This window comes from Thermobia domestica, chromosome 12 (genome assembly GCF_964235325.1).
Source record: "Thermobia domestica chromosome 12, izTheDome1.hap1.1, whole genome shotgun sequence".
Lineage (NCBI taxonomy): Eukaryota > Metazoa > Arthropoda > Insecta > Zygentoma > Lepismatidae > Thermobia > Thermobia domestica.
This window is the reverse complement of record NC_137465.1, coordinates 172,035,352-172,061,150: the sequence shown is the minus strand read 5'-3', so window position 1 is coordinate 172,061,150 and position 25,799 is coordinate 172,035,352. Positions and strand designations below refer to the sequence as shown.

General features: G+C 34.9%; 1 long non-coding RNA gene across 1 annotated transcript in view; it reads right to left on the bottom strand.

Moving 5' to 3' along the window:
• LOC145665816 (uncharacterized) overlaps positions 1 to 25,799 on the bottom strand; it is a 134,886-nt gene that overhangs the window by 5,830 nt on the left and 103,257 nt on the right. Inside the window, exon 2 of the long non-coding RNA XR_014127661.1 lies at positions 3,166 to 3,621. This is a non-coding gene — a long non-coding RNA (uncharacterized LOC145665816). The remainder of the gene's footprint in view (positions 1 to 3,165; positions 3,622 to 25,799) is intronic.

The window sequence follows — 25,799 nt, the reverse complement described above, 5'->3', positions numbered from 1 at the left end:
CCTTTCTGCGTTGTTCTATTCAATAATTCGATCCCATTTGAGCAAACAATTTCTCCTGCCTCGCCTTAGTCTAATTCCAATGTACTGCACTGATGGAAATGAAAGACTTTTTGATTTGTGACCACAGATGAGTGATATGACTCAATAAAAGAACAATTGGAATTGATGATATCATAGAAAATGTCGAGGGCAAAATCACTGCCTTTAAGGACAAAAGTCTTCTTGCGTCGTGTTTAGCTTTCGCAGTAATAATGTACTAGTATGTAGTGTTGCTAACCGACATTTGTGAAAAGATCGTTCTTGAATGGTATGTATGAAACGAAACATTTTCTATCAAATAACGCTGCTTTGGATTGAGTTTTCCATGAGATAACTCTCGCCGCAATGTAAAATTTTTTGACTGTAAAATTACAGCCAATTACAGACAATCAAGCTGTCATTCTATTGTTGCTAAAGTTTAGTGATGTACGACACATACAATGAGATTAGTATTACAATTTACAATTACTGGTAAACTGTTACTACCATCGTTCATTATTGTTTATTTATCATCAAACCGTGATAACTCTGAATAACGAAAACCGAAAGAACGTGATTTTTTGCCCGTAAATGAGAAAAGACCCGTCTTACGGAGGTTACACAAATTTACATTACTCACAGATCATACGATAATTATATGTAGTATACAGTGAACACATTAATTATAAATATAAATATAGGCTAAAATCGGAACACCGTACTCACAGTCTGAATTATTTGGAGAATGAGGCAAAAATTCCCCTTTGTAAAGAAACAAACCATCTTTGAGAGATGCGTTTATATTGACAAATTCTTCAAAATATTTGTAGTAATTTTCTTCTCAAGTACATGTCCCTTGAAAAAAAAAAATCTTGATTCACTTACTAGCTGTACTAAAGTAACCTATTATTGTTAAATACTGAAAATGTAGGCAGAACTCAGTAATTATGAAGATTTATGCATTTCTTTGTAAAATACTTTTGTTCTTCATTTGAAGGTTTATTCTCAAATTGCACAATGTATTTTTTGTGCTAAATACATATGAGCTACGAATAATTCTTATTCGATATAAAGAGCTTACTCGAACTTTAAGAGAAAAGGAGACTCGTAATTTTATATATATATATATATATATATATATATATATATATATATATATATATATATATATATATATACCGAGACAAATAAATACAATATGTAAGTACTATGGATGTGCCTGTTATTGAGAGATATGTGTTACGGGAGGCCTGAAGAATATCACAACATTTTCTGCATTAAGGTTGGTTTAAAGGGACAAGTTTTGCCGATAGATAGCACTACAGTCTTCGTATCTCTCCCATGTATTTTTTTATCTTTCACGAAAATTCACGATTTCTCTTACAAATTTCAACCTACAGACTTTAAATTTTTAGAAAAGGAAGTTCACAATCTTTCGAAGGCAATAATTCGTGCCGATTTTTTATTTAGAATTTTCTCCATTATTGAAATGACTTGATTGTTGAAATGATATCCAAACCTTTAACAATTGAACTGTTTTAACAATGAAGAAAATTGTAAATAAAAAATCGGCACGGATTGTTCCGTTTACTAGGTTGTGAAGTTCCTTGTCTAAAAATTTGAAGTCTCTAGGTTGAAATGTATAAAAGAAATTGTAAATTTTCGTAAAAGGTAAAAAAATACATGGGAAAGATACGAGGACTGTAGTGGCATCTATTGGCAAAACTTGTCCCTTTACACTAACCTTAAAATCTTTTGAATACTTTAAATTATTATTATTATTATTATTATTATTATTATTATTATTATTATTATTATTATTATTATTATTATTATATTGAACGAGAATTTCATTACTCATTTGTTATTTGATGCCCTGATGTTTCTCATAGATGGAGTCCCAGTTCTGCAAAATGTAAGAACATTAGAAAAGAGAATTCCGTTTCTCCCGGTGGACCTACACTGCAGACAGTTAACTATTCTTACTGGATCTTCCCTTCTTTTGAGGGGGGTACCACCTAATACGATCACAATATAAATGAAATTAGATGTAAAATTAATTCTCTTTACTTCTTTTATTTATTTTTTTTTTCATTTTCATTTGCATAGAAGTTTATTTTTTTCCTTCCTTTAGTAAAACAGACATACATATTTTTTTTTCGAAAATAAATTGACAGCTACCAAATAGATTCTCGACGACTCCTCCCAGACTAAGGTTTTCAAGGTTTTTATCTGAGAACCCCCCCCCCCCAAAAAAAAAAAAAAAACTGAATCTCGCTAAGGAAATCCTGGGATGGCACTTTTAATACGTAGGACTCAGATCTCCTTCCAAAATTCCTTCTCATATTTCGTTGTTCACAGACGTATCTGAAACTGCCTTGATACAGTTAATACATAGTACTGTATTCTTTATCTATTGAGCAATGATCTTCCCTAATTGTATCTGATTTGAATCAAACAACTGATGTCTTTTATACATCTATTCAAATTTCATGAGAGGAGTGTTGTATGTAAATAAGTGTTAGAAACAGAATAGTTTTATTAAGAACTACCTTAGCTGTCGTTATTTCTCAATGTCACTAATATCACAGAGAATCCTGTGCTAATACTAGATATATTAGACAATGTCAAGCCGAATAGATGACGAATGTATCCGATAATGACAAAAAACCTGGGGAAAAAATCCTCATAGATTCCACCATAAACTATTTTCTTACTCAATTCACTGATACAACTAACTTTCCTTTATCCTACAGTTGTATCGAAATGCCTCACAGAATTAACAAATAACCTCATTAAATACTCGAACATTATTTATTCAAAATCACTAGCTTAAGGCTCTTTGCTAAGTTTAGATCCGTTTTTCTGAATTATATGGAGTAACTTAAAGAAGAAGAATATCAACAAATGAGCGGCTCGGTGGAAGACAATAATAAGCGCCACTTCAGCTGAAATTGAATTATACGAGGGTAAGACAAAAATTATCCGCAACGTAGCTATAACTTTTATTTTATTATTATTATTATTATTATTATTATTATTATTATTATTATTATTATTATTATTATTATTATTATTATTATTATTATTATTATTATTATTATTATTATTATTATTATTATTTAGCAATACAAATAGGAAACTCACCTTAACATCATTTTTCAATATAGCCCTTTTACTTTTCAACACACTTGGTCCATCGTTGCACAAGCTTCCCGGTGCCCTCAGATAAAAATATTTTCGGTTGAGCCGCGAGCCACGCAAGCACTGCGTCCTTTACTTTTTTGTCCGAGGTGAATTGACGGGCCTCTTTCCAGACAATGTGTCACTTCACCAATAGTTACTCGTCTGTCTAACAAAACCATGTCAAATGCACGCTCAATGTTGTCATCATTTGTGACCGTAGTCGTCCGGTTCCTTCCTTGTGCGTAACACTTGTGCGACCATCCATTCGTAGACACTCCGTTGCGACAAGACACTGTCCTTGTATTGTTTCGAAAGTCTTTGACTGCGGAACCTGATACACCTTCCGACCACAAAAACCGGATCATTGTTCGTTGTTCCTCTTTGGTGCAAACTTCTAATGGAGTGGCCATGATCTATCTGCAACAAAAGAAAGACAAAAGGAGAAATTAGGAACAAACTTTCATAGCATTATCGCAAACAGCACAACAATAAAATAAACGAGGACAGACGTCAATATGAACAATGTGAGAAGAGTTCTGTCAAAATTGCGGATAATTTTTGACTTACCCTCGTATATTAAGTGGAATGGGTTGGGATCGGAACACAGAACAGTATAGTATGTATGTATCTTAATTTTGGAAATATATCTGATAATGGAAAGAAAAGGTTGTTTGGTATGTGTCATTACCAGGGCCCGGATTTTGTTGACCTAAAATTTTATTAAAAAGTAACCTATAAAATGACACTAAAATTCCTGTAAAATGACCCTAAAATTCACAAAAGTTGACCTTAAAACTTGCAGTTTTTTAAACGTTTATTTCATTAAGACATTGACATTTTTTGAATATCTATTGGATTTTAATTACCATTTCTCACTCATTTTCAAAAGTTTTGTTTCAGTTAGTTGTAGTCCATTGATCATTTGTGTCTTTGGTTTAAAAAAGCAATAATATTAAAACTAAACTTTGACCAATTTAGTAAATAGCTAAGCATTTCATATTTGAATTACAGATATATAGGTCTATATCCAGTTAAGCAACATATAAACATTTTATAACCTGTGATACAACAAACTAACTCAAGAACTTTGTAATCGTCAGAAAATTTAGTTCATACCTTATTCAGCATTGCAGTAGATAACTGTAAACATTGTTACGATTTTATTGAATTAGCAGCCTTAATTATATACGGAGCAGCATCTGTTACAAAAACAATATGCTCATGTTGGACACCTTCATGCCAAAGTAGGGATATCGATTTATCGAAAAGTCTACATACGTGTGGCGTATTGTAAAATGGTTGACTGATTCCAACACTTCATCAGTTAGCAAAAATATTTTGCTAGGTTCGTCGGCTTTCACTACCCCAACAATAATATTGACTATATAGCGTTCCTTCACATCACTAGTCTGTCTATAGAAACAAAAATTATCTGAGTCCAAAGTTTCTCTCTTATTTTTCTTATTGTGTCCTAGTTACACTTTGGCATATATTTTTTCCTAAGATTCGTTTCGTCTGGAATGCAACAACCTGTATGACGTTCCAGGATATCCCACAATTTCACATTGTTGAGTTTCCAAAGAGGAATAATTGAAGACACTAAAACTTAACACAACTCTTTTGAAAGCTGAGGATTTGCCTTTACTATTCGAAGCACTCTCCATAAGTAACAACTGCGAACACTTGGTTTCATGTTTGTTTTCAACTGCGCGTAAATGTTTTTCGCTTCTGATATGCTTTTGTACAGTGTCTCTTTTCTCTGCTGCCACTTTTACTTCACATGCCTTGGAAAACAATATTGTACCGTCAGTACTAAAAACATCCTCACCAAATTCAGAAACAATTTGTCTTAAATGAGAAACTGTAGATGGTTTAGGCCTCGGCATTCTACATACTGAAAGCATCAATTCACTCTCGAGTTGAAACTAGGAAGCACACTTAAAGAATAAAAGTTCGCAAGTGTAGATTGTATATACTAGAATAATAGATAAAATCCCTGTTTAAAATCTTTGAACGTCTTCTAATCTATTTTTAGTTATTCACGTAGTCATATCCTTTGTGGTAAACAACCTACAACCATCTGCTTTGGTCACTTACGAACTCCCAGCCTTCGCCAACCAGCTACAGCTTAGTGTTCATTAACTTGTTAGGAATGCAGTTTTTTCTACCCCAATAATCAGGAAGCAAGAAAAATATAATTTAACTTCGTGTTTTTAAATCCGTAAACAGTTTCCATTTTAAGATTTCCTTATGTAGAAGAAAAAGAATAAAAAGACAATAAGTGACCTAAAAGTTACCTTAAAATATTAAAAATTGACCTGAAACTTCAAAATGGCAAAAAGTGACCAAAAGTTGACCCTAAAAAATATATTTTTAGAACCAAGAGTTGATGCATAATGTTTTTATTTGAACTTGCCTTGTCCTATGCGTAACAGAAAAAAGTTGACTTGTCAACAAGATCCGGGCCCTGGTCATTACATTGCATTGTATGGAAATGTTTCACTTTCTCTTCTAGTTTACTTGAAAGTTGAAAATTTTGACATATCACTGTCTTCCCGCGAGCCTCTCAAATGTAGAAAGTGAGTCCTACTATTTTAAAATTTGTTATACACACTTCTGTAGGGCAACGTGTGCGTTATAAGTAGATGTTCAATTTAAGGAGGAACTACAACAGATAAACGAAATAGAAATTCATTAAAAATCTCTTCACAATGTTTCTAAGTATAATATCTTTCTAGAAAACAGAAGTTTTGTTGTAAAGTTTCATTTACCTGAGAGTTTAAAAAAAAAGAAACTATGGGGTTGGAAACTATCGTCTCTATCATATCATTTGTCTTAAATCAATCTGGTATTCTTCCCAAAGAAGTTACTTTTTCCCTCTTTTCTTTGTTACTAATGCAAAGAGAGAGGCGGGGCTGATGGTGTGAATTATACAAAAGTCCGGGAATCAAGACTGGATGAATTCGCACGAGCTGGCCACAACCATCACTCGTATTCGTGTTTTCTGACCTCTGATTTCACATGACAAAAGCTCAAGCACGCAAATCCACAAATTACAGGGATCGGAGAAGAAAATGGTAGAGTGACACGATGGAAGGAATAGGGCAGCTAATAATACGAGAAACAGAAGCTCTCTCTCCAATAAGAGGCAATTGTTATTCAGTCAGTATCTACGAAACGCAAGACGTAAAGACCTATGTAAGCGCAAACAATGGGTTTTCCTTATCAAAAAGGACCGTTATAGCCTATCTTTAGATAAATGAAAGCATGTTTAGCGTCCTAATGCAGCAAGAAGTCACGTTTGACTACTTGTAATATGTGTCTTTGCGAAGGAGAAGGGAGGAAGAGGGGAGAGTTAATATTTAACGACGTATCACTTTTATGTACTTATGGATTTCACAGGCGTATTTCGTATCATTTTTCGCATTTCTTTCTTGTTTTAGTTATTTTGTTAGTTTACTTTTATGTTTGTCACAGTCAAATTTTGGAACTTCATGTATTTTCATACTAACTAGAGCACTGAAATTTGTGATAAATACGTTAACCCAATAACAATGCAATATTTTCCTACGTAGGCGCTTGCAGCGGGGAATAAAGGAGGGTAATTGCCCCCTCCTCTATGGATCTTCCTAATACACGTCAGAACATGTTAGATTTGCTTACTCATCAACTACAGTAACGCAATGGGCATCAAGAATTATTTTACGTGAACTATAATGTGCATCAAGATGTGTATATTTGCTATCGGTCTTTTGTGCTCCCTCCCCTGAAAAAAAAAAATCTTGTGACGTTTCTGTTTATATGTAACTTTTGTTCTAGCTTAACGTTTTACTGTCAAAAATAATAAATTAATTATTATGTTAACATAATTAACGAGCGCCTGCTGCTTATACAGCTCATACCATCACGAAAGTTTGGCTGGTTGCAGACCTCATAGGCGAGCTGTTAAAAATGATTGAATAAAGAAATAATAACCATAATTTTTTTCTTAAATGCACTGAAAATGATTCTTTTACTTAAGTGAAGGAATGGCACTAAGGCCAGAAACATTGAGCGCGAGTGAGCCCTAATATACATATAATATACATATGAAAACGAAATGAAATCTTTCAGTTTAACGTCCCATAATTATTCCCTTTAGGCTAAGGTAGAGGCAGATGATTAAGGAAGTGAAATAATTGGTGGAATAAGAATGTGGGAGAAAACGGGAGTACCACGAGAAAACCTGCAGACACGATGTTGTCCACCACAAACTTATTTTGCCGGGAATCGAACCAGCAACCACAAGCACCAAAGGCATTCTTAGTCCTATATACGGATAATATACTTATAATTAATGTTCACATTACGAGTGTGGCATGCTGGGAAATTCATCCCTCCAAAATACGTTAAGACTTATTTATTCTTGGTTTATTACAAATATGATTGATGTTTTTAATGTGATTGATTTGTGAGTTTTACACTTTAATTTAGCGTTTTCAGCACAAAGGCTACAAGTGATGTAAACCTATACCTTAACGTAGGATCAGAATCACATGAGCCACTGGGAATTAAAAAAGAACAATAGTCTGTTACGCCGTATACCACTACTTAAATGCTAACTATATTGGTACGAAAAAATTATTGAAATACTGCGTAATTAGAGCGTAATATTAAAATATTTAAGCTTGTTCTAAAGTAAAGATTAAAAGGTATATTCTTCCATTTTTTCTCTATTTAAAAGTATTTATTATTTCTGAGAAACTATTGGATTAAATGTAGTAGGAACCAAATTAAAAAGTAAGTTCAATGTCAGCCTGTCTTCTACTGAGATCCGTGATAAATCGAATTTCCATTACGGTTTCATCTATAATCGTGCCCAATTAAAGAAAGGAAAGGAAAAAATTGTTACGAAGCCTGCTGCAGCATCAAAACAAGCCAAGATATTTTTAATTTTAGCTCCAGCATCAAAACAAGCCCAAATATGTTTAATTTTAGAACACAAAATAGGTATTTACTTGTAAATGTTATATTTATTTTTAAGGGTTAGAGATATTCGTGAACTTTAAGAAGCCGCTATATGATAAGTACAGATATACATAGAAAATATAGTTGAAAAGGAAAATCTTAACTGAACGCATTACTAGATGTTTGTTTTCAAGTTTTACCTTATTTTTGACTTCGAGCGAAGATCTGAGCTTTAGCGGAATTCATTTCTCGAAATATTGTTCCTTTCTTTCCGTTCTCATGTGTGTGGGAAATCAAATAGCACACTTAATAGTATATTTCCATTATATACAACTATGTTTTAATGCTTATTGTTAAATACATAATGTTTAAGAAATTAAGGCATCTATATTTAACTTAGGGATTTAATAACGAGTAATAGGTGCATTCGTTCTAAATAATAAAATGTTAAGTATGAATGTCTGTATGGGAGTGATGACGCTAGAGAAGGTCAAGGGGCGAGTTCTCTCTCCGTGGCTTAGCCTGCCTCTCGACTGCTCCATTAGACGTGTTGTAATGTAAGTCAAGTAAAACAGAACTACTTTTAGTATGCAAACAATAACTGTCCCCAATAGACCTCCCAAAATATGTCTCTATCCCTCCAGTTGCCTTCCAAGAAATTAAAGTTGGCGTCATCACTGCTCCATGGTAAGATTTTTCACAAATAATCTTTGTTTTAATGTTACAATTAAACAAAGGCGCAAATCTATCTTGAACATTGGGGAGGGGGAGACTGGTAAGACCGTTTCCATAATCTTTTATTTTTTTAAGCGATGTCTAAAATATTTATGAAGTTGAAAAACAATGTTGTGGAAGACCAGGGGAGCAGAGTTGTCTTCAACATTGGGAGACGGGCAGATTTGAGGCTTATTCTGAGGGGGGGACAATTTCATCTCGCATTCCTTTGTGCCAATCGAATAAAAATTATCACATTTTCCCCAGAAACACATTTCAAATCGGATTATTGGGGGGATAGTCCCCCCAGTTTCAAGATTGGAGGGGACATGTCTCCCTCATCCCTCCCGGGATTTGCGCCAGTGCAATTAAAAGAAAGATTCAATTCCATCTTAAAAATTCACTTTAAGAAAAGTGGAATGTGAAACGCTTTCCAAAATATTGCTTTTTTTTTTTTTAATATCTTAACAGATTTAAAATTCCAGTTCACACATAGATTCGTGGGAGACAATAGATAGTGCTACTTCAGATCGGGTGATCTTGAATACTTTCCATTGTCTCCTACAAATAAAATTACAAGTCCGTATTTTAAATCAAGAAGTGCCATTAATCGGTTGTATGTGGGGTCTATTTTATTCTACAACTGACGTATTATTTCAAGTAGTATGTGCATTAGTGTACGGAACATGTGTGTCCAGTTAGGAGAAGACCAACTACGTACAATAGATACAATCTGATATTTAACAGCGTATTTTTTAATATACACAGTACATGAGTAAGTAAACAATCTATTCCAGTAAAACAAAAAGCGCCAATACAAAAACTAGGTCTTCGACATGCTAGCCTACACTGTGAAAAAAAAAATCCTATGTAGCGTACGTAAAATCGTATGTTACATTTGTAAATCCTGTAGTTTTTGCACTTAACGTATAGCAAACGTATAACTGAATACGCGTTTTATAATACTTTCTGTATAAGTGTTTCATCTGTACGTACTTTCCGTATGAAACAATATAGGCGGTCAGGATCTCACATACAAATGAACGTATATAACATATCTGACGAACGTAACATACATATACCTAGGTATGTATGTAATATAAGGAAGATTGTTAGATACCAGACATCCTGCAACGGCATGATGTAACATTTAGGGGCAGTGCCTATGTAGCATACGGATAACGTATGCTCCATACTGATTTCTGTAGTAAGCAAAAGAATACCGTATATTTGTCCAATATACCGCTGTCCGGGGAACGGATTTTTCTTAGTTTACTTCTGTTGGACAGCCAACGAATAAAGCACTAAAATTGCAGAACTGTGAAATTGTTACAAGGTGTTAACATAAAGACCCTACTATTGAACGAAAGATAAAAATATTTAGGAATAAACATTAGGACATAAATTTACAGTAGAATTGCCATGCTAAAGTATTTAAGAGAAATATCACACACATATTTGTGCAACTTAGAAATATTGTTAATTTGGAGAATTTCAGTTTAACGTCCCACGATTAAGCCCTTTAGGTTAAAGGAAAACGATGATTAAGGCAAATTAGTGATGATGGAAAATTGGTGGAATGAGAAAGTGCGAGGAAACTGGAATACCTCGAGAAAACCCACGGACACGATGTCATCCATCACAAACTTACTTTGCCCGGGATCGAATCAGAGATTCCGTAAGTAGTGTTGCCACGAGACGAGACATTTCTCGTGTCTCGTCTCGTCTCGTCTCGTAAACGAGACGAGACACGAGACGGGACAGAACCCTCTTAGACGAGACGCGAGACGAGACAGACTACTTGTCCCGTCTCGGAAACGAGACGAGACACGAGACGAGACGGGACGTCTCGTGAAATGTCTCGTCTCGTCTCGTGTCTCGAAAATGAAAACGCTGGCGGGAATGGCCAAGATTGAAATTGCCAGTGGTCATATAGATTGCAAAAGGAAAATCCCCTTTGTGAGAAAACATGTTGAAAAGCTTTCATAGAAAAGTGTCCTCTGTCTATTGAATGAAACAATCGTGATACATGAGCTTCCAGGAATATCATCCTTAATGTCTTGTCCCCAATTCCCCTTGCTGTAAACTGAGGAATTCTCATTTTTTTATTTCTGGCTGGAATGATGACAAACAAAATCAAAGACAGGGAATATTTTTACAAGGTCAAGAAACCGAACTACCACCACCATCTATTCAATTTGAAAACTCAGTAAGGTCTACACTTGTCTTTATTCTCTGGTGGCGGTATTCTTTTTGCTATATGAACCGAAAACGGCAATTGAAGTATGTCATCTTGCAACTAAAATTTTGTCTTTCCTCTCTCTCTCTCTCTCTCTCTCTCTCTCTCACACACATACACACACATATAAAAACACACTTTTACCATTTTACCAATCGCTCGCTTATTATAAAGAGTTAACAGCAGTCATGTTGTAAAATTCACCTCTTCGTTTGGAAGGCGGGCGGACCACAAAAGAAGCAAAGATATTATCGACAAACCCTTCAAATTGTTTGCTTTCAGCAAATTTATGATACTAACAATAACACTTTAGGTGAAGAGGTTTTACAGGGGGACCTTCGTTTTGTTACGCGGAAATGTTTCATTTGACAAGAGTGCGAAATTGCCCTCTGCTTCGAGAGGAGGGAAATACTTCCCTTTCCTAGTGAATAATATTCATTAGGACCTGAATTATCTTCAGAAATTGTTTCTTACAGGCGCACTAAACCTCTCGAACTTGATAAGTGTAAAGAACATTTGGTATAATATTCATGGAACTCCGTTGAAAGCACAAAATATCATGAGAATGATCAAAATTCGAACATTGAAGAATATAATTAACAGAAAAGAAATAGGATACCCAAACCATGTTTTTAAACTTGCTATAAAATGTATATCCTATATTTTTACTAATTCCTTACTCCCATGAAAGTATCCTGGGGAGGATATTCTCTCCATTTTTTTCAGACTGAAATCCTTTTATCCCGTACGATTCCCCCCCTGACAGTACGAAAAAACAAATGTTGTTAAAATCCATACACATGACCCTTCCGGGACTCAACCCGGGACCTTCAAGCCGATGGTCTATCGCCGCAGACCGCTCGGCTTGGTATGAAGATGTACGTTGTATGATTGCGAATAGATCCCGACAATATAAGGAACTTTAATCCAAAATGGCCACCCAAAAATCAACTTTTTTTTTTTAGCCATTAGCTAATCTGGGTGTACTGTCATGAGTTTGTTACGCAAACGGGGCAAGCACCACATAGTAGCACACACCCTGCGGTTATGGGAACAGATTTGAACCATGGAGATGAAGACTGGCCCCAAGCATTATTTCGTCCGATGTGTCGTTCAGCTCCCATTACTAAGGCACTTTAAGTAGAGCTTAGTGTGCAGTAACATATAAAATTTCAATCAAATACTTTCCATTACTCAATAAAATTATTTGGTTCCGAGCTTTAAAAAAAAATAATTGCAACAAATCTATATATGCTAAAATGGAAAGTAGTTTTTGGATTGTTATGGGTTAACACTGTGAAACCTAAAGGCTGGAATATATGAAATCAAAGTGTACATACATATCTATCTCTCTATTTATCTATATATCTTTCCATCTCTCTCTCTCTCTCTCTCTCTCTCTCTCTCTATATATATATATATATATATATATATATATATATATATATATATATATATATATATACAAACACTATAAAGCAAGTGGGCTGATAGTATACGATAGTGTCGGGGATGATGACACCTTTACATCGAACTTTGCTTGTCGTGTAAACATTATTTAACATTAGTGTCTTCATCTTCGACGTACCTATGAGCAATTTACTGTATATTCGTGTATTGAAACTGGTGAAACAAATTTCAGTTTTAGAATGAAAAAAAAAAAAAAGAAGCCAGGGTCGAGAAGCCTCAGACAACTAACAGCAGATATATATTATCTTGTAAACTATTTGTCCTTGCCTTGTGAGCTTATTTGAATTTATTTTTAAAACCTTTCGGCAACTTTGGCCAAATGGATGATGATGGGAAAATTAGTGGAATGAAGAAAGTGGTAGGATACTAGACAACTTCGAGAAAAACACACATTTGAAAAATGAAATGAAATGAAATGAAATCTTTGAGTTTTACGTCCCACCGTTATGCCGGTTAGGCTAAAGGAGACAGTGATGATGAGTAATGAATGAAATGGTGGAATGAAGAAAGTGGGAGGAAACGGGAGAACCCCGAGAAAACCCACTCACACGGTGTTTGTCCACCACAAAGTTCACTTGGCGGGGCTGGGATCGAACCCGAGACCCCAAGCACCAGAGGTGAACGCTCTACCACTGAGCCACCGCGGTCCCCACACACATTCAATGTTTGTCCACCACAAAGCTCACATGGCACTAACCGAGATCGAACCGACTACCACATACACCAGAGGTGAAGGCTTCACGGTGTAGCTACCGTGACATTTCTTGTCTTGTGTGTTCTGGGTAATACTTGTAACTTACAAGGAAAGAGAGGGAGATTATATATCGAAGTGGAAGATGGTTTATATACCAATCGAAAGCACTAATGAAGCCTATTACAAAACTGTAATAAAAATTTTCCGAATGCATATACTATGCGAGTTATATGGATATATAGAGTGTCCAGATAATCCGTTACCACCCCTTGAAATCGCAAACGATAAGACAGATGCCAAAACTCGAAAACATGTGTTTGATCATTTTAAAAGTACAACGTATCAAAGCAAAAATTCTTGTCACAAGGCCACCCGCAGTGTACTGGGCGGGGTCCAACTCAAAAATTACAAAAGGTAAGGGGGTCAAGTAGCATATCGTTCGAAACTTCTTGGGAAATGAAAGAAGACGAAACAAGTCTCAATACTCTAAAATTACCTTGTTCAAAATGGAGGCCGGTCAAACTGTCAGCAAAAACGTCATTGTAAAGTCGATGGCCACCCCCAAAAAAATCCTGAAACGGTGAGGCAGATGTCAAAACAGGAAAACATGTGTGTCATCATTTCAAAAGTACGATGCTTAGAAGTAAAAATATTTGTCTCAGGGTCCTCCACAATGTTCCAGGCGGGGTCATACTCAAATTGTTCAAATGGCAAGGGAGGTCAAGTAGCACATCGTTTAAAGCTGTTATTAAATGAAAGCAGATAGAACAAGTATGGACGCTCTACGATAATACTGTGCAAACATCTTGCATTTTAGTTGTTCTTTCTGTAACCGGGTTTTTAGTTTATTTTCACTTTAATTCTTGTACTCAACGGAAAGAAAGGAAATGCCCCTACTGTGAGATTCTGCTCTTTGAGCCCAACAATATATAAATAAAGAAAAAAATAATAATAAAATAAAAGCAAATTAAGATATAAAGAAAAGAAACGACAACATTTGACATCTTTGAGTATAGAAATGACTAGTTAACATATAATGTACTTCCCCGAACATAAATAAGTAGAGGTTGGAGCCATCAGAAGTAAAGATTCTTACCTCTACTTATTTATGTTTATGACTGCACAACAGTGGTACTTATGTTCGTTATCTGGTTTATCAATTATAAAATGATTCAAACGAAAGAATTCCTTGCACCAGGAAGAGTAAATACGTACAAATGTCTCAGAATGAAAACAAGTGCCGATTGCAAAATGGAAAGTGAACGTGCTCAGAAAATCGAAATGAAGATGTACATTTTGACCGGCCGCCATTTTATACACGGTAATTTTAGAGGATCGAGACTTGTTCCTTGTTCTTTTATTTCTCAACAGCTTTATTTGACCATATTTGCCATTTGAAAATTTTGAGTAGGACCCCGTCTGGAACATTGTGGAGGACCCTGGGACAAACATTTTTACTTTCAATCATTGTACTTTTGAAAAGATGACACACATCTTTTTCTTTTTTGACATCTGTCTTACCATTTCAGTTTTTTTTCTTTCTTTGGAGGGTGGCCATAGACTCTACAATGACGTTTTTGCTGACAGTTTGACCGGCCGCCATTTTGCACAGGGTAATTTTAGAGAGCTGGGACTTGTTCGTCTTCTTTCATTTCCCAAGAAGTTTCGAACGATATACTACTAGACCCCCTTACCTTTTGTAATTTTTGAGTTGGATCCCGCCTGGGACTCTGCGGGTGGCCCTGGGACAACAATGTTTGCTTTGATACATTGTACTTTTATAATGATCAAAAACGTGTTTTCCAGTTTTGACATCTGTCTCATCGTTTGCGATTTCAAGAGGTGGAAATTGATTTTTTGGACACCCTGTATATTCATATAACTCGCATAGTATATGCATTCGGAAAATTTTTATTACAGTTTTGTAATAGGCGTCATTAGTGCTTTCGATTGGTATATAAGCCATCTTCCACTTCGATATATCATCTCCCTCTCTTCCCTTGTTAGTTGTATCTTGATTAGCATGGTTCAGCCTGCTACATTTTACTTTCGTTCCCATGGTATGCTGCTATATTTTTACGAGACAAGACGAGACAAAACGAGACAAACGAGACGAGACGAGACGAGACGGGACAGAACCTCTCGAGACGAGACACGAGACGGGACGAGCACATTTTTTCGAGACGAGACACGAGACGGGACATGCTTTGCACGAGACGAGACGAGACAGCCTGAAGTCTCGTCTCGTCTCGTCTCGTGGCAACACTATCCGTAAGTGTTCTTCCACTAAGTCACCACCCCGTTTAAAAAAAGAAAAAACTCTGCATGGTGATTTACGGTCACTTATATCGCTTTATTTAACTCAATTGAGATCTGAACTCCTTCGTGGCTAAACGATTAGCGTACGCGCCTTTGGCGCGGGAGACTGGGGTTCGATTGCCGTCGGGAGCTTAAGTGGTTCGGATTCCACGTTAATCAGTAGGTCCACGTCTCATGTGGCCTCGCTGCTGAACGGGACGTTAAACTCAAAATCAACTCAACTCAACTCAATTGAGATCTGTTGGTTTATATATGTCCTATCATTGGACATGCTTTTCCATTGAACGTTGATAATGTAGTAGAAAAAATAGTACTATTTATCCAATTATATTAAAGTTTGTAAACTATGAAACTTTTAAAAATTAAGAGAACCATCTGATGCGTGCTTTTTCTACGCAGCAATATATATATATATATATATATATATATATTTTAAAATTACAGGCATTATGGCTACACTACTGGGAGTTAGTGTCAAGAAATCTTTTTTATTTTATTATTATTTTCTTTTCAACAGTGTCAATTTCGTCAAAGATATTATAATAAATGTTCATCAATATTTTATTTGCATTTCAAAAGACGTTAAAAGTTTACTTTCATTTCTTAATAGGTAAATTATATATTTTCAATAGTTCTTTTTTCAATCAAAGTGGGTCGTGAATTTTATTATTAATGGAATTTCCTTAAGTATTTTATTTTCTTTCTTTTTTAAAAAACCATTATCCCTTAAAACTGAATTTTTATATAAACTTTTTACTCTGTTTTCTAAGCGGTTAGAAGAAATCAAAATATTAAAAATACATTTGAAAGATGAAAAAGCCATAACGACGCTTTGGTGAATATTAAGATTTTATGCTCTTAAATGACAGCTTTTGTATGCATATGAAAGAACAGTTTGACAACTCTTTCTATATAAGACGTTGCACGCACAGCGTACGTGAATCTACCTGTGTGTCTGAGAAAATTGATTCACATGTCAGAAAGAAGTTTGTTTCGGAAAAGAAAGAGAAAAAGGAAACAATAAAAAGAAAATTATCTCAATTTTTGCTCTATATGTATATATATAAAAGGAAATTTAAAGAAAAGTTAATGTGATAAGTTTTTATTGTTATTAGCTTTTATGTTTTTCTGTATTCCTGGAAATGGATCCAAATATACTGAAAATTCAACTTAATTTCTTTCATGTGCTACTTAGGTAGAAGGTTTTTAAAAAAATCAAGCACCAGACTCGAAGAATTTCTGTTATGAAGCCCTTTATCGACATTACAATCATTGCGTACATGATAAATAAAACTCATTACTTTAAATTTATAGGGATAATAAACGATATCATTAGCCAATACGTTTTACTTTTATTGTTATATGATCTGTTACAGGATAATGGAGACCAAACTTCCACTTGTAATCAAATTTGCAACGGTGGGCACGGTCGCTCAGTGGTAGAACGCATGCCTCTGCTGCGTGGGTCTCTGGTTCGATATACGGCCAAGTAATTTTGTGGTGGACATCATCGTGTTCGTGGAGTTTCTCAGGCCACTGTCGATTGCTCCAACATTCTCATTCCATCAATTTTTCCATCATCATTCACTGGCCTAATCGTGGTACTTTAAACTGGAAGATTTTGCTTCAAATCTGCAACGATCTTTACTAACCTATGGAGGCATTTACTGCTAAGTTGTTACTATATAATAATCCAGTCTGCATATATTATCAGTGAATATTTTGGTTTCATTACTGAAAGATTCCAGGCCAAGGACTTCATTTTGGTCGTCACAAGGGAGAAAAATGTTTCCCTGAGTTGGGATATGTATACGTTTTAATCAATAATACTGTATAATTGAGCACTAAAGGAATAAGTGAAAATTTATTTATATCGAAGAGCTTGCCCCTACCTCCGAAGCAAAACTTGAGATGTCGCTACTATTTTGTATTCGTGTCTCGCTACTGACATCTAAAGGTCTTTTGAGGTTTTTATTGCTTTTTTGTTTGTTTCACCAGGTGAAGACAGGATTTATACTGGTGGAAATACGTTGAAGAACATGAAGTATGCATAATTTGATTCAATAAAGTTTGCAGCACAGAGTAGGTGTTTCTAGAGCGCATGCCAAACCTAGTTTGAAGATCGGAGGTCAGTTTGATCGTAGTGTCTATAGAGAGCATTCTGGTAGCAGTTTCAAGATTAACACTACTAGACAAGTTGTGTGGAAATCTATTTTGTAAGCCACAGTCTGTCTCTGTAGTGCCAGGACAACGACAGCAAACGCCACATTGCAATCAAATGCCTTTTTGTGTATGGCCAAGGGCGCCGATCCTGAGGGGCCAAGGGGGCCAGGTCCCCCCAAACCTCATGTGGGCCCCATGTATTTTTATGAACATATATTTTTATATGTATTTTTTATTGTTATATCTATTGTTACATGTATATTCTTTGTGAATCGACCCCCCCAAAGTTACAGGGAAATCGGCGCCCATGTGTATGGCCATAGATAGTGGGTGGTCAACGCAAAATCGAAGGCAATTGAACTCTCACACAGACAATTGAACTCGGACTACTTCCACCAAAGACATGCCTCTAGCCATTTGATCACAAGGTAGTACACAAACTTATTAAGACGCTTTGCTTTAGTCTATGGAATTTTGTTAGGATATTTTCATTTGCAATAGGAACATTTATATTATTTCGTAACAAACAAAAATTATATAGAACTTATTGACTTTACGTCAGCTCTAAATATTGATTATTCCGTTCCCCTACAAAATGAAATTTTTTAAACAGCCAATCTGCCTACAGCATAGGTCTATAAGAGGTTCTTCTCTTTTTTAATTCTTTTTTTTTAATTAGTTTTTAGTCTCCCAAAATTATGATGACCAATCCAATTTTGTCGCGTATTGAGATCATAGAAGTGACAATTTCATTCACATCCGGAGTCGTAATTATAGTTTTCCAAACATACGAGGTGAGCAGTGACGCGCCATTGCAATCGACTGTATCCCACATGACTCATGGCCGGAGGTGAAAGCAATAATAACCCGGCCAAACTCGATTATTACGTCAATTGGCTGTGACATAGGTGATTATAGGGCGTTGCTTTTTTGTTTGCGGTCGAAAGCTGTAGACAATTACTATAAAAGTCACATAAAAAATCATATTGAATCGGTTCTTGTTCCAGAGGAATCAGATATGTGACAATTTAGGAACTGAATTTATGATTCCAGTTTTGATTGTAGAATATACATACCGGTACATAAAATAATTTTATGAGCATTCATTTTAATTGTGACTTGTAAATGGCCTTAGTTTGTTGTTTATTTATGAGGTAGAGTATATGCAAATAGAAGTTTAAATAAATAAATAAAATAATTTAAATTATATATAATTTTTTAGCATACATTAGTACAAAAATAATCATTTTTATTAATATAAATATGTTTAAGTCAAAATATATCTAATATTTTACTTTCTTCTCAGAGCTTATTTTGAATATATCTGATTTTAATTAAAATTATGCAAACATGGAAAAGTATGAAATTATAGTATTGAAATACATTTCATTTTAGAAGTGCGAAACAAAGAAAACTTTGTATTATTTGTTTTTGAAATTCCGATTTTCTATTCCAAAGTTTGTTGAAGCCATCACTTTTATTAGTTTTCTTTTTACTTCATACTTTAAGCCAGGGTTTCTCAACCTGCGGTCACAACCCCTAAGGGGGTAGCGATAGGGTTTCATAGGGGTTGCGAAGGTAAGCGGAAGGAATAACCGTAATTAGAATCTAATACCGGAAAATATTTTTAAATACTATTTTTAAATGTTATTCTGATAGGCATATTATTTTTATACATACTGTTAAGAACAACAAAAGATAGGTCTAGTAAACATTTTCAACAAGTGCAAAGTTGTTTAAAAATCAATTTAAATGAAAGAGGAACGATATGAAACTAATGAGAACCGTGTATTGAAATACCAGAAAAATAGAAATGCAACAAACCTGCACATTGAAATAGAATAAAAATTGAAAGCTAAAGAGATACCTGAGCATGGTTTAATTTCACTAGTGCAACCTGCATGACGCACATTATCAAGTCATTTAAAACACTCAATAACTTTTTGTTTTAACAATTGTCCAAGTTTTAAAACCAAAATTTGGAATCACTTTATTTTTTTTATCATATGACCCAAAATTAAGGGAGTTATGAAGTTTTAAAAGTTTCAAACGGCCTCCATTTTGAAACAGTATGATGAATCGGATTCGATATTTGTAATATGAATGAACTGATCAAATTTAATTTTAATCCATTCGGTTTTAGTGAAGTTACTGTATCCACTATATGCAAGAAATGGATTCTACTACTATTAATAAAGAAATAGACGGGTGTCATGAGGTCTCCGCAATAGGTAACTTACATTAAAAATCCTACACAAGCCTTTTCTTTCTTTTTTTGCATTTCCTATGTGTATAGAATTTTCAAATATCACTTATATTACTTACTGTTTGTGGACCAATCACTTCTAATTAAAATTACATTCAAGACCTGATAATTTTGTTCACTTTATTTACTGATTATTATAGCCAAATATAATATGAATTACTGTAGTGTGTTGACTTCTGGATTCTTCAATTGATTGTTTTAATTACAACGTTCAGCAAGATAAAATAATCCAAGACTTAACTTTGCTTAGGGACGAACAAGTAGATATTTTCTCCAGGTGATTAAAAAAAAAGATTTATATTTAACCCACTTATTAGACATTCCCATTACTGCTTAATTATATATACAATTAATATAGGTATATTATTTCTTTTATTCAATTTTCTTCTACAAATTTTTCTATAACTAATCAATTTCTTTCCGTTTGCTTGATTTTAGTACGTTTTAACAAACTATCCTTTCAATTAGTAATTACTTTGAATATACTAAAATATATATTTTCTGAACTGTTATTTATCAATAAATTCAATAGTTTTTCTTGAATTTTGCAGTTTGGTCGTATAATGGAAAATTGTGTATTAAGTACTTCACAAATTACCACTACAATATCCTTTTCTCAGACGAAATGGAGTTCCCTATTTAAAATTTGGAGAATGTTGGATTGTTGTGTTAGCAACTGTAGCCCTATACAAACGTAGCTTGTTCGTACTTGATATAAAGATTAGGTCTCTGCACTACTTTGTCTATAAGTGAATTTGTTGCCACGGATCATCGTTCGTGAAAGTAGTGCAGACTAGCTTCGTATCTAGATGTTAAGATATTTTAATGACTTAATAATTTGCATTTACTTTATATGTATTAATAGATAGCATTATTATATCATGAAAAAACAAAAACTCTCTTTTAAAAATCTGGTTTCTTAAAATCAATATAAGTAATGAGAGTACACCGTCTATTGGACTGATGTTAAATCGTAGGAATGTACAACTTACAGTTAGTATCTGTTTAGAGAAAGTTTCATTATTTACTTCTTGGGGTCGAGGTGGCTTAGTGGTACACCTGGCGCTCACCTCTGGTGCGTGAAGTCCCTGATTCGATCCTAGCTAGCGCCAGATGGAATTTATGGTGCATAAAAATCATATGTGTGTGTGTGTTGGTTTCCTAGGGATTCTCCCGTTTTCCTATATAAAAGAATATTTTTATACAATCTGTATATTTATCATACATTCATAGTTTATATTCTAGTAAATACTGATGCATGATGCTTCATTTACAAAATAATACCAATATGTAAAAACATATAATAATAATAATAATAATAATAATAATAATAATAATAATAATAATAATAATAATAATAATAATAATAATAAGAAGAAGAAGAAGAAGAAGAAGAAGAAGAAATATTGCATATATATTTTTAAGTTCTACAAGTTATAAATTCGACTTACGTAAAATTTAAGTTACGCAAAGGTTTACGGAACGCATTTCTTACGTAAATTGGGGATTGTCTTTATTTGCACTAATGAACATCGTATGCGTTGATTTAGTCATTAAAAAATTCTTGATATGATTCTTCAGTTCGTGAGAATCGGAACTTTTAAAATTAGAATTCCGATTCCTGTTTCGACTCCAGAATCGTATACAAACTAAATGTAAAAGGGAGAAATTGGGTATTTTCAAAAGAACACACCAGAACGCCCTCTCTAATAGGTATCTAACACTCATGTAGTGGTTGAAACTCATTTTCTTTCTGATATTGAATTGTGGACCTCAAAAAGTGAGAAAGGAAACAGCCCTCAATAGAAGGCAGAGAAAGAGAATGATTTTCTATTGGTTTTTAATTTTTTTTTTTTTAATGAAAGGAGGGGATAAATTGGTGTTGGAACAGAAGCCGCTCAATTACCCGTTTTCAATCTGCGGTCGCTTCGGCCCGCTTGACTCTTTTATTACCACTAATACCAGGATATACTCAATGTCAATTATCTTTGTCACTACGCGTTTCGGCGCTTTTTGATGACAGAAGGACGGGAACAGTTGTTGTTGTAGTATCACTATGTATAATAAGATCAAATGGGGCATCAGGGTTGTATTGGTTGCGTGAAAATTTTAAGAAAAGAACAAATGTCAAATTACTTCTGTTCCATTATCAGTTTGGATAATAGAGCAGATGTTTTTCGTGGTAGAATGTACTTTTCCGTACAGTGTGTACACAGTATATTCAGTTTTTGTCAATACCAATTTATCAGATTTTTACCTTTAAGAAAATGATGCAGGAGTAGTAATGATAGCTCTATTGAGATACTCACCTCCCTACTGTTATGCGGGAGGCCCATAGCCAGAACATTAAAACAGAGAGTGGGGTGAGATAATTTTTTGGAACAATTCACCTTACATTCTAGACTGCATAATTTTTGAAACATGTTTGTATCTGAAAAACAACTGGAAGTTTCAGAGCAGGGGGTGGGGGTAAAAGTGGTCACAGAGGAGGCTGAGTTCCCCTTGACAAACCCCCTAGCTAAGGGCTTGCGTGGCCAATACAAAGCTCAATATTCATATTCATTTTTGAAATTATTGATGGTTTAAGACCACATATGCTATGCTCAAACAATCTTCATAATCAATTTTTAGATTTACAAAATAGTTCGTTTGTCTTGACTTTCTCGAAAACTATGCATGAGGATTTGCATTCATTCATATCATGTTGTTCAGCTTAATAGGGTCTAGCGATTGGCATGTGTATCATCTTTGGACATTTTTTTGTTTGTTTGTTTGTAGAATTATACAGTCAAAATTAACTTATATTAATAAATTGTCCCTATTTTCTAGTGCTGTCAGCCATTCACATTTTCAGTCTTTAACACGGAAATAAGGAAATAAAATTCTTCACATTATTCTAGCAAGGAAACAATCCACACATGGCACGCGGATTATGCCACTTCAAGATAACAGGTCATTCATTGTCTTCGGCAGGATTTGTCAATCTGGTAGAGACCTGCACGGGCTGGGCTCAGCCCGAGGCCCGAAGCCAAGCTCAGACGGGCTCTGTTATTTCTTTGGGCCGGGCCGGGCTTGGGCGGGCCGACACTGATTTCTCTTCAAGTCGGGCCGGGCTAGGGCCGATTAATTGTAATTCTTTAATAATTATTAACTTTCATTAAACAATAATTAGAATAAAGGCAAACGTTGAAGAAGTGTGCCCGTGAAAAATGTTACAAAATGAAACTTTTAAAATTTTTCGGACCCGGGCCGGGCTTGGGCCAAGAATTTTAAAAAACTTATCGGGCCGGGCCGGGCTCGGGCCGAAAATCTCCAAAACTTTTCGGGCCCGGGCTGGGCCGGGCCTAGGTACATTCGGGCTGGATTGGGCTCGGGCCGAAAAATTCGGCCCGTGCAGATCTCTACAATCTGGAGCTCGCGAAGGGAGGCGAGAAACAGATAAATGTAATACGGATCTAATAGTGGATTTTTTTAAAAAAATATATCTTTTGAATAACTTGTTTTGATGTACATTTTTAGTTCTATACTTAGTGTCAAACACAGAAAATAAAGCATCCAGTATCGTCTAAACAGCAATTGGAATAAAACTGGCGGAAAAACTGTATATTGAAATATAAGAGAAATAAAATTGGTGAAAAATGAATGTTGAAATACAAGAAAAATAAAACTGATGAAGAAGTATTGTACTGAAACGCAAGAGAAGTAAAACTGACGGAAAGTCGGGTCCCTTGTTCCATGCCAGCTCCCACCAAGCAGGTCTGTCAAATATCCTTCGTAATCGAGAAACATTCGTACATTCAGGGTAAAAGAACAAAACAGATAAGTCTCCCGAGATGGTTTCAAAAGGTTCCCCTGGGGAAATTCTCCCGGGGTCATATCTCTGATTGTGGTCAATGTGTGGAGTCCTATCTTCAATCCCAGTGAATTTAGAGTCTCTCCGCGGGTGTAGATGAAAATATTTTCCACTAACATGCAACAAAAGGCATGTCCAGGAGCTATGTTTTATGCAACAAAAGGCATCTTATGAAGTTTCGACAAAAGGCATGTCCAGGAGCTATGTTTTATGCAACAAAAGGCATCTTATGAAGTTTCGATGTTTATCACCATAGAACTAAAACGGTAATAGATAGCGGCAAGCGTGTTTTTTAAAAATCGGTTCAGTACAACAAGAAAACATATCATCACTATCTTTAATACTCTGCCAAGAGTAGAAGTGAATGAAATTTACTAGTACTTCCGGTTTCAATACTGATTTTCAAAGAGCAAAAACGGTACCGTAAAACGGGGCTACTTTGACATTTAGGGTTACTTTGACATAGAGTGGAGCTACTTTGACAGATGAGCAATTCGTGCTTCCTGTGAGAATTGTTGCATATACTTTCATAGATAAAGTCTGATATGGTGTTCACGGTGCGAATTGCCGGAGGGGATGAGGGATTTCTCCATTGTATTTCTACCCCCTCTCAATATCCTTCGTGTCCCCCAATATATAATATAAGGACTTCTAGATCCGCCACTGTTTATTCCCCCAAAAAATGAATAATCTAATTCGCACTCCGACGATATAGAGAGTGGATTCAATGTGTCCTGTGCAAAAAATGGATGTATGGGTTTTGTAATGGTGGATCAAAAAATCCTCAACATGCTTGTTACGACTGTGATGTTGACAACTAAGGTTTTTCTTTCCATTGTTACATGTAAAGATAACATACCGATACATATGTAATTATGTTAAAAGTAAAGTAAAGTAAAAAAATAAAGTAGAATAAAAAATAAAGTAACAATGTAAGGTAAAGCACCGTGTATGTTCAAAGTAAAAGATGTTAAAAGTAAAGCTTTAGTTAAACTTGTATAGTGGTGTATAATGATGTACCACAACAAAATAAAGATTTCGTGCTTATCAAGTATACAGCATACCGTACTTTACACATGACCAAAACAGTGTTTTATACACTTTACATAAATTCCATGTCAAAATAACTCCATACGTTAAGTGACTTTGACCTTATGCAGCAAATACATAAGATGTCAAAGTAGCCCCACCCCTGGGGCTACTTTGACCGGTTTTTCTTAATTTCTTCCCGCCAAAACTTACTTGTAGAAACTTAGGTTTAGTAGTGGATGTGATAGTCTAGATACCTATTGTTATGATGAGAATAGTATCATTCATTGGTTGCAGAAAGTGTCCCGTGTACACATCTAAACTAGTCCAAAACCTGTCAAAGTAGCCCCGTTTTACGGTAAATGATTTCAAGAAGCAGTTTGTTTGCAATCGATTCAGTGTGACAAGAACGGATTCCATCTGCTTCGTTAACCCTAAATGGTAGAAATCAACTGTTTCTGGTTTCAACGTTCGTCGCTATTGGACAGAAACGGTAGACCTTGATAAATAGAAACAAGCGCTTTTTCTAAACGATTTCGAATCTGGAGAGAAGAAATCATCATCGGCCACAACATATTACGAAAACCGAAAGTGGTTGAAATTTACTAGCACTGGTTTCAATATTGATATTCATAGAACATTTTCATAGGGTAATTTTCTGCAATCGATCCAGCGTCATATTTCCTTTGTTTACCCTCTATTCAAACCGGAATGAATAAAAAATAAACCGTTTTTAGTTTTAAAATTGATCACCGTGTGACAAAAGCGGTAATAGATATAGCGACAAGCCGTATTTTGCAATCAGTTCAGCGTCTTTCAAGAGAACATATTATCATCACCTACAATACTCTATCAAAACCGGTAGCGATTCAAATTTAATAGTACTTCGGAGTTTCATTAC